Source organism: Dipodomys spectabilis, unplaced genomic scaffold (assembly GCF_019054845.1).
Source record: "Dipodomys spectabilis isolate Male_0828 unplaced genomic scaffold, ASM1905484v1 ptg000137l, whole genome shotgun sequence".
Taxonomy (NCBI): Eukaryota; Metazoa; Chordata; class Mammalia; order Rodentia; family Heteromyidae; genus Dipodomys; species Dipodomys spectabilis.
This window is the reverse complement of record NW_024870814.1, coordinates 9883337-9904394: the sequence shown is the minus strand read 5'-3', so window position 1 is coordinate 9904394 and position 21058 is coordinate 9883337. Positions and strand designations below refer to the sequence as shown.

The 21058-nt window shown below is 37.4% G+C and overlaps 1 long non-coding RNA gene across 1 annotated transcript; it reads right to left on the bottom strand.

The window, feature by feature from the left end:
• Nucleotides 1-237: 237 nt before the first annotated feature.
• On the bottom strand, nucleotides 238-18373 carry LOC122116743. Its single transcript, XR_006149016.1, has 2 exons — nucleotides 18305-18373; nucleotides 238-308 (listed from the first exon to the last, which is right to left on the bottom strand). It is a non-coding gene; the product is annotated as an uncharacterized LOC122116743 (long non-coding RNA).
• Between the last annotated feature and the right edge of the window lie 2685 nt (nucleotides 18374-21058).

Here is a 21058-nt window from a genome sequence, read left to right as displayed (position 1 = left end):
CTTCAGGGAAGTCCTGTAATAACATGAGTAATAATGTGGATATTTGCTTTAATGTTTCCAATTCCAGGTGCCAGATGTGACATCCAGAGGACCCAGTCTCCATCCTTCCTTTTTGCATTTCCAGGAGACACAATCACCATCTCCTGCAGAGTCATCAGGGTATTAGCAGGGAATTAAACTGGTATCAGCTGGAACCAGGGAATTCCCCAAAGCTCCTGATCTATTACACGTCAAGGCTGGCCTCTGGGGTCCCATCCAGGTTTAGTGGCAGTGGATCTGGGACAGATTATTCTCTCACCATCAGCAGCCTTCAGCCTGAAGATTTTACTACTTATTACTGTCAACAGCATATCAGTTACCCTCCCCCAGTGATATAAGCGATGATAATAAGCTCCCAGGAAAATAGAAGTGAGAGGCTGGGCAACCCAAGCTGCTTTGCCTAGTTCTTCTACCTGTTGATAGTGCTTCTCAGAGGCAGCCAGATTCTAAAGGTAGAATTTTCTGCAATCTAGCATTTTGTTCTTCTTAGCCCTAGCAAAATACCCATGTCACTGAGTCTGTGATTTAATAGTTGAAACCAATCGTTACATATGAGGAGTGCCGATAAATTATTTTGGACATTCCACTTCACTAAAATATAAAATAGCTTATTTTCAATCAGTTTCTTCATAGAAACTAAAACAGCTGCTCAAATAAAAATGGTCATTTTGAGGTTTTCTGAATTGCCATCTTAATGAGTATACAACACATTTTATATTGGCCCCTGATCTTCAGCAAGTCAATGTCTTCCTTTCCTCTCGAAGCACATCTGTGTTAAGTGATATTTCAATTTCTAAGTTCACAAATATCCAGCTTACAGAACAAAACATTTCTATAGATGGTCCTTCAACTGTTATAAATGTCCTAACCCCTGCCTCATTCAAGCCAGCCTGGATCAGAAGCTTAAGAGCTCTCCTAGTTTTGGTTGATGTCAATATACCAGCTGGTGTCCACCTGACTTGGGAATCAACTACATGGATAATAGAAACCTCCAATTCTTTTGGCAAGTCTGTCCTCTTCAACTTAATTTTGATTTGTTAAAAAAGGTGTATACTACTGTTCCTCAGGACAAATATAAAAATACAAGAGCAAGAATATCTCAAAGACAAGGTAAAATGAGATAATATCAGAAAAGTGAGCACACTTTTTGAAAGTTAGTATTTCAAGAAGCTCATGCTGGCTCTGAAGTGTGTGTTCAGAATTATGAACGTAAAGGTAGGAATTAAGAGGCCTCACATCGTAACACAATTCTCAGTCCAATTTCTTTGTAATTAATAATGGCCGCAGAAAAGAAGATTAAGATGAGGTTTGACACAATGGTCCTCTATTGGCATCTTCACAGAGCCAAAGACCAAGAGGGAGAAGGAACCTGGACCAGCACCACAGCAGCAGTGTTGAAAATGGGTTCAGAGTACTTCAGAAGCAGAGAGGACAAATTTGGTGCCTTCTCCCATGGCTCAATATAGCAGAATCAAAGGTTCAAAGTTTTGTGACGAAAAATCTCATTCCACAGCCCTCATTCACCTATAAAATGTTTTAGAATTTTTATAAATTCTTTACATATAAATGTAAAGCTTATGAAATATAGTCTATTCTTTTAATCTATATGCTTTCAATGCAAATTCAAAAAGAGAAGCAGACAAAAAAATCCATTTAAATCTATAAAGATTTTTACAATAACAGGATGCACAATGTATAATACATTGAATGACAAAGTGGAGAATATCTTTATTTTGTTGAAGCTTCTTGACTCCTACACATAAGCCATTCATCATCCATTTTTATTTTTCAGATAGGAAGCATTCTTGTACCTTAATTGGGCTGGCAATGCACTTTCAACTTCAGACTTTGTATTCTTGTAATATAGAAGAATGAGTTTGGATCTTTTCACAAATATTCACTGAAACTTAACATCCAGGATGAACTTGGGTTAGGAAGTGTTCAAGATTTCCCTTTCTTCCATGATCATAAACCAGGCACCACTCTGAGCTCCACCAATTGTAAATAGATATAAGTTGAGATCCAGCTAAACTGAAAAGAGGGGTTTCTACTGCAGTCCTAATATTTTTTATGAACTGTACAGTCAATAGATGCTTACAAATATCACTAGGATTACAAAGAGTCTCTCTCTAGAAAGCTCTTGGGAATGTACAAGACCGTTAAGGTATTAGAAAAGAATTGTGTCCTGAGTCAAGTTCTACAAACACCCACAGGCAAACCTGGACAGTAATTAGAGACACATTCACTGGATCTAAATACACAGGTCACATGGATTCCCCAGAGCTCTGAATCTTTCTTGAATAGAGTACTTGCATCCTCCACAGGGAGGAGACCAGAACAGAGTACCCCGAGACTATGCAACCTGTCCTTAATCGTGTTTCATTTGGATTCCATATTCCAATGGATGAAAGTCATTGGTCTTAAAATTAACAGAACTCATTTTCCTTTTTAATTATTATTAAGTTTTTTTGTGAAAATACCATACAGAGGTATTACAATTACATGAGTATAGTAATGCATATATTTATTATCAAGCATTGTTGCCTCTTCCTTTGTTTCCCCGTCCCATCCCTTCCCATCTTCCCCCTTTCCCTCCTCCTCCCCCCAATCTCGGCCACAGCTGTAAAGTTCATTTTTCTTTTTTTTTCTTTAATTGTGAAAATACTGTACAGGGGAATTACAATTACATGGGTAAGATAATGAGTACATTTCTTATCAAGCATTGTTGTCTCCTCCTTTGTTTCCCTTTCCCATCTTCCCTCCTTCCGCCCTCCTCCCCTCCCCTTTGGCCAAAGATGAAAAGTTCATTTTTCAACATAATGTCTTGTATATCTCATTGTGGCAATGGGTCATTTTACTGGCTTGAGAAGAGATCAAGACTCTCTTTCTTACTCTCCCTCTCTCACTCTGTGTATGTGTGTGTGTGTGTGTGTGTGTGTGTGTGTGTGTGTGTGTCTATATTTGTCTCTCTTTTTCTATGTCTCTCTCTTTTTCTCATAGAGAAGCAACTGGATATATTAGTTATCTGTTAAGGGATGATGTTTCCACTCACTGGGAAAGGATAAAGACAGAGGCATTTATGGTTGGGTAGCAGTGATTTTTGTTGAAGTAATCATGTCTGGGATCAACACATCACTTCATGCTGATGAACTTTGAGAAGTAATGTCAAAGGCCCAAATGTGGCAAAATATGAGAGGTCTCAGAACAGGAAAAATACTGGGGATAGAAGATACCTAATGTTTCAATAGTGGCATATTTATGAGTCATTATTAAGAACTCAGAGTAAACATATATCTGCAAAATATGCTTCAACTATATCATAATAATCATCATCAAACTACTGTAAAATAGATTTCAATATATTCAATATGTTTTGTATTATCTTTTTACTTAAAGAAATTAAATGGCTGTGCACCTGTGCCTCACACTTGTAATCCTAGTTACTCAGTAAGCTGAGGTGCAAGGATTGACATTTGAAACCAGCCCAGGTAGGAAAGTCCATGAGGTCTTACTCATCTGTGTTCATCAGGGAAATTGGTCTGTAGTTCTCTTTTTTTTTGGGATTTTTCCTGGTTTGTGGATGAGATTGGGATAGCTCCCTCTGTTTCTATTTCTTGGAAGAGTCTGAGTTGTATGGGTATTAGTTCCTCTTTAAAGGTCTTATAGAATTTCATAGTAAATCCATTTGGTTCTGGGCTTTTCCTTGTTGGAAGATTTTCAATTGCTTCCTCTATCTCATTGTAAGATGTTGGCATGTTTAATTGATTTATTTCTTCTTGGTTCACTTTGGGCAATTTGTATTTGTCTAAATATTCATCCAATTCTGCTAGGTTTTCTTTCCTTAGTGAGTATAGATTCTTCAAATAATATTTATAATTGTTTGGATGTTTGGATATTTGTTCTAATTTTTCCCGTGGCATCCCTGATCTTATTTGTTTTCGTTGTGCATTTTTTTATTGTGAAAATACTGTACAGCAGGGTTACAATTACATGGGCAAGATAATGAGTACATTTCTTATCAAGCATTGTTGCCTCCTCCTTTATTTCCCCTTCCTATCCCTTCCTGTGTCCCCCCTTTCCACACTCCTCTCTATTACCCCTCACCAAAGTTCATTTTTTGACATAATGATTTGTATATCTCATTGTTGCAATGGGTCCACCTGTATCTCTATTTAATTGAGTTGTTTTTTCCCTTCCCTTAAACAAATTATACCAACATCAAATACAGTGAAGCAGGGGTTATACCGTGGGGGAGGAACATACAAAGCAACAAAGAAATCATCTTATAAATATGTTAGAAACAATTGCATGAAAGCAAAATCATTTGAATACATATCTTCAGGTTCATTTTACCTAACATCAACTTATCTGACCTTTTCTGCTTGTCTCAAACATATACTAGTTATTGCAAATAAGGGAAACCATGGGACCTATGTTTCTTTGGGCCGGACTTACTTCATTTCATGTAATATTTTCCAAATCTTTCCATTTCTTAACAAATGGGGCAATATCATTCTTTCTGATGAAGGCATAGAATTCCATTGTGTATATATACCACATTTTCTGGATCCATTCATCTACTGAGGGGCATCTGGGTTGGTTCCATATTTTAGCTATGGTAAATAATGCTGCTTAAACATACTTGTGCTCGTAGCTTTAGTATGGTTTTGTTTGTGATCATTTGGGTAAATACCCAAACATGGGATTGCTGGGTCATTGGGGAGCTCTATGAGGAGTCTTTTGAGGAACCTCCATACTACTGTCCAAAGTGGTTGAACAAGCTTACACTCCTAACAACAATGCAGTAGGGTTTCCTTCTGGGCCTATCCCCTACAGCATATGTTGTCATTAGAGTTCTTGATTATAGCCATGACCCGGAATACCAAAAATGATCCTTAACAGAAAGAACAGTGTTGGAGGAATATCAATATCAAATTTCAAACTCTACTACAAAGCCATAGTAGAACTGGGAAGGTGGCTCAGTGGTACAGCGCTTGCCTTGCGTGCATGAGGCCTTGGGTTTGATTCCTCAGCACCACATAAGCAAAGAGAAAAAAGCTGGAAGTGGTGCTGTGGCTCAAGTGGTAGAGCACTAGCCTTGAGACCCATGACCGGACCTCCCCCCAAAAAAGCCATAGTAACCAAACCAGCTTGGTTACTGGTACAAGAAGAGACCTCAGGACCAAGGAAATAGGATTGAAAACCCAGAATTGAACCTACAGTCCTATAACCATCTTATCTTCAATAAGAGATCTAAAAAAATACTATGGAAGAAAGACATCCTCTTCAGTAAATGGTGATGGCAAATTTGGTTAATCACTTGTAGAAAACTAAAGCTAGATCCTTATATATCACCCTGTACCCGAATCAACTCCAATTGGATTAAAGACCTCGGAGTCAAAGAAGACACTCTGAAAACATTACAGGAAGGAATAGGAGAAACACTCGGTCTCCTTGGCACAGTCTGAAATTTTCTGAATAGAGACCCAGAAAAATAAGAAATCAAAAAGGGGTTGGACAAATGGGATTGCATGAAGTTGCAGATCTTCTTCATGGCAAAAGACACTGCTAGCAAGATCAATAGAAACCCCACAGATTGGGAGAAGATCTTCCGTAGCCATACCATGGACAAAGGTCTCATATCTAAAATATACCTGGAACTCAAAAAATTTAATCCCCCAACTACAAATCCTCAAGAAACAACTGCCCAATTAATAAAAGGACTAAAGATTTAAAAAGAGACTTCTCTGAAGATGAAATAAGAATGGCTTTTAGAATCATGAAGGAATGCTCAACTTCTCTTGCCATAAAAGAAATGCAAATCAAGACATCACTGAGATTCCACCTCACCCCCGTTAGAATGGCTATAATTAAGTGCCTATGTTCTGTCCCTATGTTTTATGCTAAAGCTAGGATACTTCCTGGGGATTGATAGCTCAACTTTGGCTTTTGGCAGTTTACTGGAGATAAGAATCTCACTTTCCTTCTGAGTCTGGCTTCAAACCTAACTCCTCAGATTGCAGCCTCATGAATAGCTAGAAATGCATTCACTCTAGAGTCATCAACACCTGACAATGAAATACTCCATAACTTTTGTAGTTGAATGAAATATTTCCCATGAATTTATTAAGTAAGCTACATATTTCCCATTAAACAGACAAATACTATTGCCCACAAGTATAATAAATAGTTGATTCTTGGTGAATTTGTTGTATCCTTTAACCTCCAAATGATATTTCTAGATATAACTTTTCATTAACTCGCTGGTCTAAAATAAATCTCCTTGATTACATAACACTATCCAATGTGTTTGTATCATCTTCTCATTCTATAGGAGAACTTGGGGTTCCTCAGCTACTGCTTCCATTGGTAAAGACAAAGATCTGAGTAAAAGAACAGATCTGATTTTTTCTTACTCTAATTAGGAACCACAGCAATGATTCCACTATCATTGGAAAACAAGGGACAAAATAGATCTTGTTTCAAAACTAAACAGACAGGAAAGTCTTCTTTACCTATAGGAAGGTAAAGTAAGTTCAGGCAGATTGGGACTTACCAGTCTTACTGTGTAACCCAGGCTGGTCTAACTATGTGAATAACCTGGCAACCCAGAAAGGATCCCTTGTTCATTGACTACTGTAGCACACTCACACCTCCAACCTTTCCAGCTCTGGATGGCATTTGCAGACATGCTGCCCAGCAGATGAATTCAGGAAGACAACGCCCCCACCCCCACCTCCAGCTGAGTGATTTCACTCCTCTATAAACTCTACTGACTTCCTTTTGGAATGTACTGCTGTTTGAGATGTTTTGACAACTTCAATTTGGGCATTACAAAGCATTTCTGAATGACATTTTTGCGGAAGGGCAACCATGGCATGGTCTCCCACAAGGCATCTCAAGTAGAAATATAATTTCAACAGAGAAATTCACAAGTTCCTGGAAATATTTGAGCTACACTAGAAAATATTCTAGATTATTTTTGTCTTGTCTAGCCACAACTCCCACTGAGTGAAAGAAAATCTATGTCTCCTTTAAACATCAAGGCAAGCCCTTTTGAATTAATTTGCACATTGTGTCATTACATAAGAGTGCAGGTTGCTCAAAGCTTCTTTAGAGGCAGTTTCTGAGACCTGAAAAGCACTGTCAAATCTCAATGTTGGACATGGGATCACAGGCTTCCTTGGTGTGGCTGTTCTGTTCTGGGCTCCAGGTGAGGTTGGCAAAAAGGGTTACTCACACTCATCACCCCCATTGCTGCTCTCTGATATGAAGAGTTCTCAAACTGATAGATTCAAATCTTTGTTTCTCAATTTTCTGTTATTAAAGTGTCTGCCCTGACAAGTTATAGCTTTCACTAATGCAATATGCCTACATTGGGATGGTCTTAGTAAATCTGTGGCTATTCTTGACATAGGATTACCATTCCAGACTCCACTGGAGAAATTGTACTGACTCAAACTCCTGCATCTCTGGCCCTGTCTCCTCAAGAAATAGCCATCATCACCTGTAGAGCCAGTGAGAATGCTGACAATGAATTTTGGAGAGTTTCAGATATTGTTACCAACAGAAACCAGGACAGCCTCCAAAACTTCTGAGCTTTAGAGGATCCAACAGGGAAAGTGGGGTACCAAACTGGTTGAGTGACTGTGGGTCTGAGACAGATTTCAACTTCACCATAAATCAAGTGGAGGCTGAAGATCCTGAAAATTGCTATGGTCAGGAGAATAACAAGTTTCCTCTCACAGTGCTCTAGTTCAAACAAAATATTCTTCAGACAGCTGCTCACTGAGGTTCACTGTCTCAGGAGTTTCTCTTCCACTGAGCACTTCAACCAACACTCTCTATATTTGTTTGTATACAGCAGTCAAACAATAAGAAAGAAAATTCAACAACTGGTGTGTGTGTGTGTGTGTGTGTGTGTGTGTGTGTGTGTGTGTGCATGCGTGTGTACAACAAAATCAGATGGATCATTTCGTGTTTTCCTTCCTATCTAAGAACCACTTAGGAATTTAATACTTTATGCTTTTTACTAGATGATCAAGGACCTTGCAAAGAAAAGATTTCTGAATTTAAAGAAATACTCTCAGTGTGATTGATCTTATCTGCAATCACAATCTCAGCTATGTTGAGAACAAAATTAGGAGGACCAATATTTCAGGACATCCCAGAAAGTTTACAAGATATATTTCTGGAATAAAAGACATTATGGCACATGCCTGGATTCTAATTTATGGGAGAAGCATAAGAGGAGTTGTGTAGCCTGATACTGGGCTGGGAAATTGTGTGAGACCCAATAACTGAAAAATAACATAAACACATAGGGTGGAAGATCTGACTCAAATGATAGAACATCTGTTTACAACATCAAGAGGTCAAAACATATTGTATTAATTTAATTAATTATTTACACTAGTAGCTGGAAGCTCATTTCAAAAACAAAAATCTCTGAATAGACAAAAGTGTATCTCACTTCCATATGTAGGCTGATATTCATATATTAATTTGAATTTTGAATTTATATTAAAAGGACACTGTACTTGCTCAGAGACCTTAGAAATGTGAGACAGTATTCCTACATTATGTTATTCAGATTTGCCTATGTTCATATCATTCTGGAATCTAGATTCTCTCTATCAGAATTAATATAGACTAGAAAGAGGCCATGTCCTCTTTTTATCATACTTTCTGTATTCATGTTCACCACCTTCTCTCAGAAACCTTCAGCTTCTTTTTACTATTTCATGAGTCCCTCTAATATTGCAGGTAGAATATTTTCAGAGAAAATCACATGATCAAGGATTGCCTGTAAGTCCTAGTAATATCAAATCAAAAAAGAAAGAAAGAAAACAGTAAGAAAGGAAAGAAAGAGGAGGAGGATTGGGTGGTGCGCTGGGGGGGAGAATGGAAGGGATGGGAAGGGGAAACAACGGAGAAGGCTACAATGCTTGATAAGAAATGTACTCATTATCCTGCCCATGTAATTGTAACCCCTCTGTACAGTATTTTAACAATAAAAAGGAAAGAAAGGAACAAGGAAGGAAGAGGGAAAAAGGAAAGAGAAAGAGAAAGGTAACAGAATGGACTCTAGAAACATAACTGTCTTTTCATAGATTTTATAAAACCAAGAGTACTTGAGATAATACCATACAACTACCTTAGTATTTCCATTTATTGGTAAAGATTTTCCATTAAAGTATTATTAATAAATTATCTTATTTATAACTTCAATTTAAACAGATGCTTTTAAATTACCTATAAAATTTAAACCACCTGACAAATATGGGGAAGAACTAAAGTTATTTCTTTGTCAATGGAAGGCCGCTGCACGTGAGATATGGAAGAGGATAAAGCAGTGTGGTAATGGAAGTTTACTAAAAATATACACATTCATATAAACTGAAATATTTATGAAAGCCTTAAAGAAGCAAAGGTCACTTGTTAATATAGTTAAACTTGAAAATTTGCAAGCCTAATAAGACCTAAACAAATTTGTATAGAGCAATAACTTGTTTTTTTAATTTTTACTTTTTGTTTGCTTTCTTAATCTCAAAATATATTCTCAGCTACTTACTTTTATTTCTGATTTTCATCTAGAGGTAGCTAAAACAATTCACTAAATTATTGTTAGTGACAAATTATCTTAGCAGCAAAGAAGAAAAAGATTCTTAAAATAATCCTACGAACTAAGTACAAGCTTAACAAAACAGAAGATTATTTTAAGCAGACAAAACCAAAACATTACCTCACCAAACACAAACAAAAATCATGAACTCAAAAAGCAAAAGCCATCATTGATAATCTCACAGTGCTTCTGGGAAAAAGGTCAACTACAATATTCAGGACCACAACAAAAAAGTAGGTTTGCCTAGGGAGCTCCAAAATAGAATGAGCACTTCCCATTCTCATGCAAACTACAACAGAAATTTCCAAAACACCTACTTTTCTCAGCTTCTCAGAGTCTTAGAAACTAGTACCCAAATCACAATAAGTGTGATATTTCTTGATCATGTGGTTCAAAGACAACATCAGTTTTTGTTTCAGGAAAGAGCCTTAAAAGGCTGACAAGGCACAAATGGCAAGGAAACAATGGAAGAACAAGGCCAAGGATACAAGCAGCAAGCCTTACTAGAAGGACAAATTTTGAATTCATAGGATAAAAACCATTCCATTTTCTAGTCCCTTGAAAATAGCAAAGGCTGTTGGCCATGTTTACAAGGAATGGAAAGACTTAGAAAAAATTATATTAAGTGAAGTAAGCCAGGCACAAAGAAACATAGGTCCCAATGTTTCCCTTATTTGCATTAACTTGTATATGATGGAGACAGGCAGAAATGGTCAGATAAGTTGATGTTAGGTGAAATGAACCCCAGGATAAATATTCAAATATTTTTTTCTTTCTTGTGATTGTTTCTAACATATTTATAAGATGATTTCTTTGTTGCTTTTTATTTCCCTTCCACATGGTTTAGCTTTCACGGTATTTGATGTTGGTATAATTTGTGGAGGGGAAGGGAAAAAACAAATCATTCAAATAGGGATACAGGTGGACCCATTGCAACAATGAGATGTACAAGTCGTTATGTCAACAAAGAACTTTACAATGTTGGCCTGCAAGAGGGGTGGCACAGGGGAGAATGGGTAAGGATGAGAAGGGGAAACAAAGGAGGAGGCAACAATGCTTGATAAGAAATGTACTCATTACATTGCCCATGTAAATATAACTCCTCTGTATGGCATTTTCACAATAGAAAAAGAAAGACAGTGGGAGAGAGAAGTAGGGGAGGTGAGAGAGGGAAGTGATAGTAAGAGAAAAAAAACAAAGGAAGGGGTAACAATCTTCAAAAAAATATACTCATTAGCTTACTCATATACAGCATCTTTACAGTAAAATAAAATTTTAAAGAAAGAAAGGAAAAATCCTAACAGAAAACTAAGCTTGAAAATAGCAGAGAGGATCTTTGTTCTCATATTTTATGCAGATATGGTGATACATGATCAAAAATCCTGAGTGTTTCACATCCAAACAATGAGCTTCCATAATATCCCTATATTATCAACTGAGTTCTGAATTTTGTCTGATGCATTTTTGAATTAAGAGGTATACTATACAATGATATGGAAAGATATAGATTTAGATAGACAGATAGATAGATAGATACATAGATACATAGATAGATAAATAGATAGGGAAAAAACTGAATTGGCCTCAACATTGCCCATACCTGTATAAGAAATGTAAAGTTTAAAATCACTACATACCAAACACTCAATCTGTTTTTGTATAGGATAGCTGTATAATGATAAGCACTTAGGTTCCCATATAAACAGCATAAGCCAACACACAGGCCAGCAGTTTTCTACTAGCATCAGGAAGGCTCTCTCCATGCACACAACTCAGTCACACTTTCTGTACACAGAGTTCCCAAGGGGTTCTAGGGTCTGCACAATTTAGGATGATTAGGAAGAATGTGAAGGGAGAAAGAAATGTAGGGAAGGGGAAATGGACAGAAAAGACCATACAACAAGCTAAACACTTCCTGTTGCTGAAGATGACTGAACCTTAACGTCCCATGGAAATGTGGAAAATACCTTCAGGTTATTCTCCATAACATGAGGGGATGAGGTATGCATGCAACTCTCCTCTCATGAGCACTGAGGAAATTCTGAGGGCACTCATTCCTGATATGGTGTTCATGTTGGTGTATAGGCAGAGGTCTCCTCTCTTCCTTCAAGATGACAGTGAGATACAAAACGTCTGATAGAAGTGAGCACAAATATATTGAATACCGTGATACCAGCATTGCCTGATAATCTAGGTAAAAATAGTATAGAAATTTCATTCTCCCTGCAACAAGATTCTGGCTGGATTCTTTTTAGCCTGACCCATTGAAACACAAGATATGCAAATGCACACATGTAGATACCTATACCAAAGCTTTGGCCTGGGTCATTTCCTTACTAGTACACATGGGAACAAACAAATAAACACCAAAAAACCTAAACAACAAGGAAAAAGCATACGCATTTATGGTGAATGGAGAGGATAAGCAGAGTGTATAGAGATGTTTGCAAGCCTAATAAGGCCTAAAACAAATTTTTATAGAGCAATAACTTGTTTTTAAAATTTTTACTTTTTTGTTTGTTTTCTTAATCTCAAAATATAATCTCAGCTACTTACTTTTATTTCTGTTTTTCATCTGGGATTGGCTAAAACAATTCACTTAATTATTGTTAATGACAAATTATCTTAGCAGCAAAAAAAGAAAAAGATTCGTTAAAGAAAAAAAACTCGAGGAGCTGGGAAGGTAGCTCAGTGGTAGAGCACTTGCTTTGCATGCCTGAGGTCCTGGATTCGATTCCTCAGCACCACATAAGCAAAAAAGAAAAAAGCAGGAAGTGGCGCTGTGGCTGAAGTGGTAGAGCGCTAGCTTTGAGTTGAAGCGCTGAGGGACAGCGCCCAAGCCCAGAGTTCAGGCCCCATAACCGGACCTCCCCCCCCCCAAAAAAAGAAAACAACTCCAACCAAGAACAAGCTTAACAAAACAGATGTTTAATTTAAGCAGACAAAACCGAAATCATTTACCTCAACAAAGACAAAAAAATTCATGTACTCAAAAAGCAAAAGCCATCATTGATAATCTCATAGTGCTTCTGGAAAAACAGTCACCTACAATATTCAGGACCACAACAAGAAGTCAGTTTCCCTAGGGAGCTCCAAAATAGAATGAGCACTTCCCATTCTCATGTAAACTACAACAGAAATTTCCAAATACACCTACTTTTCTCAGCTTCTCAGAGTCTTACAAAGTAGTACCCAAAGCACAATAACTGTGATATTTTTTGGTCAAGTGTTTCAAAGAGAACATCAGATTTTGTTTCAGGAAAGAGCCTTGAAAGGCTGACAACTCACAAATGGCAAGGAAACAATGGAAGAACAAGGCCAAGTATACAAGCAGCAAACCTTACTAGAGGGACAAATTTTGAATTCATAGGATACAAACCATTCAATTTTCTAGACCCTCACAAATAGCAAAAGTCTCTTGGCATTGTTTAAAATGAAAGACAGGGGGAGAGAGAAGTAGGGGAGGTAAGAGAGGGAAGTAATAATAGGAAATAAAACAAAGGAAGGAATAAGAATCTTCAAAAAAAAATGTACTATTTACCTTACTCATATACAGCATCTTTACAGTAAAATAAAATTTAAAAATGAAAGAAAGAAAAAATCCTAAATGAAAACTAGGCTTGAAAATACCAACCCAGATGCCATTTAGTAGATGAATGGATCAAGAAAATGTGGTATATAAACACAGTGGAATTCTATGCCTCCCTCAGAAAGAGTGACATTGCCCCATTTGTTAGGAAATGGAAAGACTTGGAAAAAATTATATTAAGTGATGTAAGCCAAGCCCAAAGAAACATAGGTCCCATGGTTTCCCTTATTTGCAATATCTAGTATATGTATGAGTCAAGCAGAAAAGGTCAGATAAAGTGATGTTCGGAAAATGAACCCTAAGATATGTATTTAAATGTTTTTCTTCTTTCATGCATTTGTTTCTAACACATTCATAAGATTATTTCTTTGTTGCTTTGTATGTCCCTCCCCCACATTATAACCCCTGCTTTCACTGTATTTGATGTTGGTATAATTTGTGGAGGGGAAGGGGAAAAACAAGTCGTTTAAATCAGGGTACAGGTGGACCCATTACAGCAATGTGAAGTACAAGTTGTCATGTGGAAAACAAACTTTACAACTTTGGTGGGGTGGGGTGTGGGGAGCAGAAGGAGACTTGGAAGGGATGTAAAGGGCAAACAAAAGAGGGTGCTACAATGCTTGATAAGAAATGTATTCATTATCTTGCCCACGTAATTGTAACCCCTCTCTACAATATGTTCACAATAAAAAAAAAAAAAAAGAAAATAGCAGAGAGGATCTTTGTTCTCACATTTCATCCAGATCTGGTGATATATGAGCAAAAATTCGGAGTGTGTTACATCCAAAGAATGAGCTTTCATTATATACCTATATTATCAACTGAGTTCTGAGTTGTGTCTGATACTTTTTTGTATTAAGAGGTATACAATGATAGATGGAGAAATAGAGACAGAGAAATATAGCTAGTGAGCGAGCGAGCGAGCAAGAGAGAGAGACAGATAGTTAAAGGAGGGAAAAAACTGAATTGTCCTCAACATTGCCCCATACCTGTATCAGAAATAGTAAAGTTTAAACTCACAACATAGCAAACACTCATTCTGTTTTTGTATATGATAATTGTATAATGATAATCACTTAGAATCTGATATAAACATGATAAGCCAACACACAGGCCAGCAGTTTTCTACTAGCATCAGGCTTTCTCCATACACACAACTCAGTCATACTTTCTGTACACAGTCAGAGTTCCCAAGGGGTTTTAGGGTCTGCACAATTTAGGATGATTAGGAAGCAATGTGAAGGGAGGAAAAAATGTAGGGAAGGGGAAATAGACAGTAAAGACCATACAACAAGCAGTGTGTGCTCAGTAGCAATCTAGATTCATATTTTCAATGCTTATCTTTCCATGGGTGATTGATACCTAGTACTAATACTCTTCCTTGATACTAATCAGAGGTACCAAGCAACAATTTCCAGTAGCCATGTATAAATATATATGTACATGCATGTATATATATATATATATATATATATATATACCCTAATCAGAAGTGAATGCAAACACTACATAACAGTATATCATAAACACACAATTATTATAAAGATAGACTTTTGTTAGATGTATTTTCCCATCAGCAGAATAATGGAAGTGTTCAGAGACATGTAAGGGAGTGTGGGAACCTAAAATTGTTCTGCAGGGTATTTGTAATAGATGTATTTTTTTTTGTCAATTGTGGGGCATGATCTCGGTCTGGGTGCTCTCCCTCAGCTGTTCAGCTCAAGGCTAGCCCTCTACCACTTTATCCACAGTGCCACTTCGGTTTTCTAATTGGTTTATTGGAGATAAGAGTCTCAAAGACTTTCATGCCTGGGCTGGCTTTGAACCATGATTCTCAGATCTGAGCCTCTTGAGTAGCTAACATTACAGGCAATTCAGGCCATTGTAATACAAGCCACTGGCGCCCAGCTTGTATTATATGCATTTTTGACTAATAATATATCCAACCTACAATGGATTTATCTAGATGTAATGATAATATTTAGCATATTTTTCACTTTATGCTTGAATTTTTTTAAAACCTTGTAATCAACATTCTTAATAACATCTTAATAGACTCTATATATGTTTCTGTATATGTATTTTTCAAGTGTATGAAAATAGGTGAAGAATTCCTCCTTAAGTTGATGACCACTCACAGTGGGCATCATTCCCAACGTTGGCTTCTTTTTAAATTAATGGCAATTTATTTTTATGAGTTCATCTATTTCCTGATTTCTCAGATTTCTTTGAAAAGTTGCTTATGTCAAATCTTTAATACATTGGGAACTGATTTCCTCCTCACAATGGCAAATTGTGTCTTTCCATTATGTTTTTCTCCATTTTTCACAAAATTTATAAGTACTACTTATCTTTTAAAAATATTTATTTTATTGTTAAGGTGAATTACAGAGGGATTATAATTATATGAATCAGATGAGTACAGTGATAATGGATAATGAGATAATTTTGTACTAAGTCTTTTGTTCCCTCACTCTCTCCCAGTCCCGCCCTCATGTCTCCACCTATGAAATATATAAACTTGTGTAGTTCACTTCCATGCATGTCCAGTGAGCACCACTGCTGCCGCTGTTCACAATTATTACCTCTAATTCTATTCAATTCAGTTTTCCCTCAACACTCCTGAGCATATACACTTCAATTCACCTTAGATGAATAAAACAGAATCATCAAAAATTAAAAGAAGAAAGACAGATCACTTTTTCTGTATCATTGAGTTCATTTAGATATATATGAATATATACATATAATTTTATATAAATATGAAGAGGCATGTAGACATTCTGCCTAATTGTTTATCTCCTAAGAGTATTCTCTTTTGGTCTGATTTTGTGTAGTTATTTAGAATCCTGTATGATTTATCATATCCCAATTCTGTCTTTTCTTAAACCATCTATACCTAGATTTCTCTTGGGCTCTGACTTAGACCAAACCACGCTGTCCTCATTTTGACCATTCCTTCCAGCAGGTGGCAGGATTTACACACCAGTATCCAGTGAAGAACATTACGGGTAGGGATGGCAACCTTGTAACAATAGGCTCTTGATATATTTAGCTAGGGATTTCTCCAGGCCCTTCAACTGCAGACCTCTGGAACACCAGAGTCAGCCTGTGGAAGTTGGAGATAGTAGAAATTCATTCTCTTCACAGGTAGAAAAAGCTCTAACATGCCTCTGGCCCAATGCAATTTTTCTGGTTCGGAGGATGAGCTCTCAGTCTGCCTTGCTCTCCTCAATACCTGTTATAGACAACTTCTCTGACCTGGTCTAGCTTTGAGATTGCTAATATTCACAGACAGAAAGGAAGAGTCTGGGTATCATCCTATTTATTTACAAATGGTGAGAACATAATGAAGACCCAGAGAAGATATCATAACACTGGAAGCCCAATGAAAAAGAAACGACATGATATATAAAGCCATTGTCTCAATGTCCTTTCTCTTACTCACTGATTTGGTTCAGATCACTTTCCACATGAGACTACATGCTTCTTAATTATTAGTGTTCCACGCTAGGAAGCAGATTTTGGATAAATTAATTGCCTTGCTTTTTTGAATTATTGTATGTCATCGTAAGATTATTAAACATAGCATGTACATTGATAACATGTGGTCTTAAGCCCAAGATTGAAACGTCTATCTGGAGATCATGGCATATCACAAATACTGAGGTAATTTTGGTCTTTTCTGGTAGCAACTATCTTTTGTTTCAGCCCCTTAGCCATCAAACCACGGGACATGGCTTACTTAGGACATTGTTATAATTGCTTCCCTTGCTTTAAGTGTTTATATAATTTACATAGTAAAGCCAAATAAGGGAAAGTTTGCCTCAGCTTTATACCCGATCTTAAGGAGAATCCACATTTCTAGGGGTGGGGCGGGGTTGGTCTAGGGGATTGGCCTAGGTGCTATCCCTGAGCTCCTCAGCTCAAGGCTAGTGCATTACTAGTTGAGCCACAGTGCCACTTCCATTCTTCTGGCGGTTAATTGGCGATAGGATTCTCACCGAATTTCCTGTCCAGACTAAGTATTAACCACAATCCTCAGATCTCAGCCTCTTGAGTAGCTAGGATTACAGGTGTTAGCCATCGGGGCCCAGTGAGAATCCACATTTTATTTTATGGTTATATGTGTGTTTTGGAACAGACTGAGACATAAAAACAGCTTATATCTCTTGCTATGGTAGTGAGAATGTTCCAATGCATAAAGATATTAAGCCAGTTTAAAATGTCCAGAAACTCTATTCTCTCCACATCTTCACTTCCTCCATATACCTATATAAAACACTCATTTTGCCTTTATCTTATCCCTTTCTAGAGTCATTACAGAGAATTGAGATTAGGACACACAGGAAAATCAGGTCCTCATCCCTGCAGGCACCAGTAGACCTACATGAAGGACAGCAGACTGATTGTGACTTGTCCTGTTTGAATGAATCATATTCTCTAGTCTAAGACTAAGACACATGGGCACCATGGACCTATGATGATTTCCTGAGATGAACCAGCCTTACAGCTATATCCATGTTTGCCCAGCCCTCCTGATTTGCATTTGCCTAGACCACATCCTACTGCAACACTGACTTCATAATAAGCTGCTCACACCCTGTGCAGCATTCAGTCCCAGTCAGCACACAGCATGAACACGAGGACCACTGCTCAGCTCCTGGGGCTCCTGCTGCTTTGCCTCCCAGGTAAGGAAGGATAATACTTCTCTCACCCTGTGTGGTCAGTGATGCCTGTGGCTTCAGGGAAGTCCTGTAATAACATGACTAATAATGTGGATATTTGCTTTTATGTTTCCAATTCCAGGTGCCTGATGTGACATCAAGATGACCCAGTCTCTTTCCTCCCTGTTTGTGTCTCCAGGAGACACAATCACCATCTCCTTCAGAGCCAGTCAGGGTATTAGCAGGGTATTAAACTGGTATCAGCAGATACCAGGGAATTCCCCAAAGCTCCTGATCTATTACACTTCAAATTTGGCCTCTGGGGTCCCAACCAGATTTAGTGGCAGTAGATCTGGGACAGATTATTCTCTCACCATCAGCAACCTGAAGCCTGAAGATTTTGGCACTTATTACTGTCAACAGCATGTTTGTTACCCTCCCACAGTGATACAAGCCATTATCAAAACCTCCCAGGAAAGCAGAAGTGAGATGTTGGCCTGCTCTAGCTGCTTTGCCTAGTTCCTCTACCTGTTGACACTGCTGCTCAGATGCAGCCAAACTCTAAAGGAAGAATTCTCTGCAATCTAGCATTCTGTTCTTCTTAGCCCCAGCAAAATACCTTGGTACTGAGTATAATTTAATAGTTGAAACCAATTGTTACTTATGAGGAGTGCCCATCAATTATTTTGGAAATTCCACTTCATTAAATTATAAAATAGGGCATTTTCAATTAGTTTCTACATAGAACCTAAAACACCTGCTCAAATAAAAATGATCTTTTTGAGGTTTTCTGAATTGATGTATTAAAGAATCTACAACACAGTTTATATTGGCCACTGATCTTCTGCAAGTCAGTGTCTTCCTTTCCTCTCCAAGTACAACTGTGTTAAGTGATATTTCAATTTTTTACTTCACAAATATCCAGCTTACAGAACAAAACATTTCTATAGATGGTCCTTCAAATGTTATAAATGTCCTAACCCCTGCCTCATTCAAGCCAGGCTGGATCAGAAGCTTAGGAGCTTTACTACTTTTCGTTGATGTCAATATACCAGCTTGTATCCATCTGACTCAGGAATCAACTGCATGGATAATAAAGGCCTCCAGTTCCATTGGCAAGTCCATCCTCTTCAACTTAATTTCCATTTGTTACAAAAGGTGTATACTACTGTTCCTAAGGAGAAACATAAAATACAAGAGCCAGATGATCTCAAAGACAAGGAAGAAATAAGATAGTATAAAAAAAAAAGTGAACACACTTTTTGAGAGTTAGTGTTTCAATAAGCTCATGCAGGCTCTGAAGTGTATGCTCAGAATTATGAATGTAAAAGTATGAATTAAGAGGCCTCACATTATAGCACAATTCTCAGTCCAATTTCTTTGTAATTAATAATGGCCTGTGAAAAGAAGATAAAGATGAGTTCTGACACAATGGCCTTCTATTGGCATCCTCACAGAGCCAAAGACCTGGAGGGAGAAGGAAACTGGACCAGCACCACATCAGCAGTGTTGAGCTTGGGTTCAGAGTACTTCAGAAGAGAGGACTAATTTGGTGCCCTCTCCCATGGCTCAATATAGCAGAATCAAAGGTACAAACCCTTGTGAGGAAAAATCTCATTCCACAGCCCCCATTCACCTATAAAAGGTTTTAGAATTTTAAAAAATGTAATTCATATAAATGTAAAGCTTATGAAATGTGCTTTATTTTATGTCAATATTCTTTTAAACAATATGCTTTCAATGCAAATTCAAAAAGAGAAGCAGACAAAAAGTTCCATTTAAAACTACACAGATTCTTGCAATAATAGGATGTGATTTGTTTAATACATTAGTGACAAAGTAGAGAATATATTTATTTTGTTGAAGCTTCCTGACTCCTCCCCATCAGTCATTTCTCATCCATTTTTATTTTTCAGACAGGTAGCATCCTTATACCTTAATTGGGCTGGCAATGCACTTTCAACTTCAGACTTTGTATTCTCATAATATGAAAGAATGAGTTTGGATCTTTTCACAAATATTCACTGAAACTTAAAATCCAGGATGAACTTGGGTTAAGAAGGGTTCAAGATTTCCCTTTCTTCCATAATCATAAACCAGGCACCACTTTGAGCCCCACCTATTATAAACAGATATAAGTTAAGATCTAGCTAGACTTAAAAGAGAGGTTTCTACTGCAGTCCTAATTTCTTTATGAATTGTACAGTTAATAGATGTTTACAAATATCACTGGGATTGCAAAGAAACTCTCTCTAGAAAGCTCTTGAGAATGTACAAGGCCATTAAGATATTAGAGAAGAATCAGGTCTTGAGACAAGTTCTACAAACACCCACAGGCAAACCTGAACAGTAGTTAGAGACACATTCACCGAATCTAAACCGCAGGTCACATGGATTCCCCAGAGCTCTGAATCTTCCTCCCCAGGGAGGAGACCAGAACACAGTTCCCTGGGACTATGCAACCTGTCCTTAGTCCTGTTTCAATCAGATTCCATATTCCAATGGATGAAAGTCATTGATCTTCAAATTAACAGAACTTATTTTCCTTTTTTGTTATTATTAATTTTTTTTTATTGTGAAAATACCATACAGAGAGGTTACAATTACATGAGCATGGTAATGAGTATATTTCTTATCAAGCATTGTTGCCTCCTCCTTTCTTTCCCCTTCCCATCCTTTCGCATCTACCCCCTGCCCCCCTCCTACCCTCCCCCTCATCCAAAGTTGTAAAGTTCATCTTTCAACATAATGTCTTATACATCTGGTTGTTTCAATGGGTCCACCTGTATCCCCATTTAAACAATTTGTTATTTACCTTCCCCTCCACAAATTATACCAACATCAAAAACTGAAAACTTGGGTTATACCATGGGGGAGGGACATATAAACAACAAAGAAATCATCTTATAAATATGTTAGAAACAAAAGAAAGAAAACCATTTGAGTCCTTATCATGGGGTTCATTGCGCTTAATATCAACTTATCTGACAATTTCTGCTTGTCTCAGACATATACTAATAATTGCAAATAAAGGAAACCATGGCACATATGTTTCTTTGGGCCTGGCTTACATCACTTAATATATTATTTTCCAAGTCTTTCTATTTCCTAACGAATGGGGCAATGTCATTCTTTCTG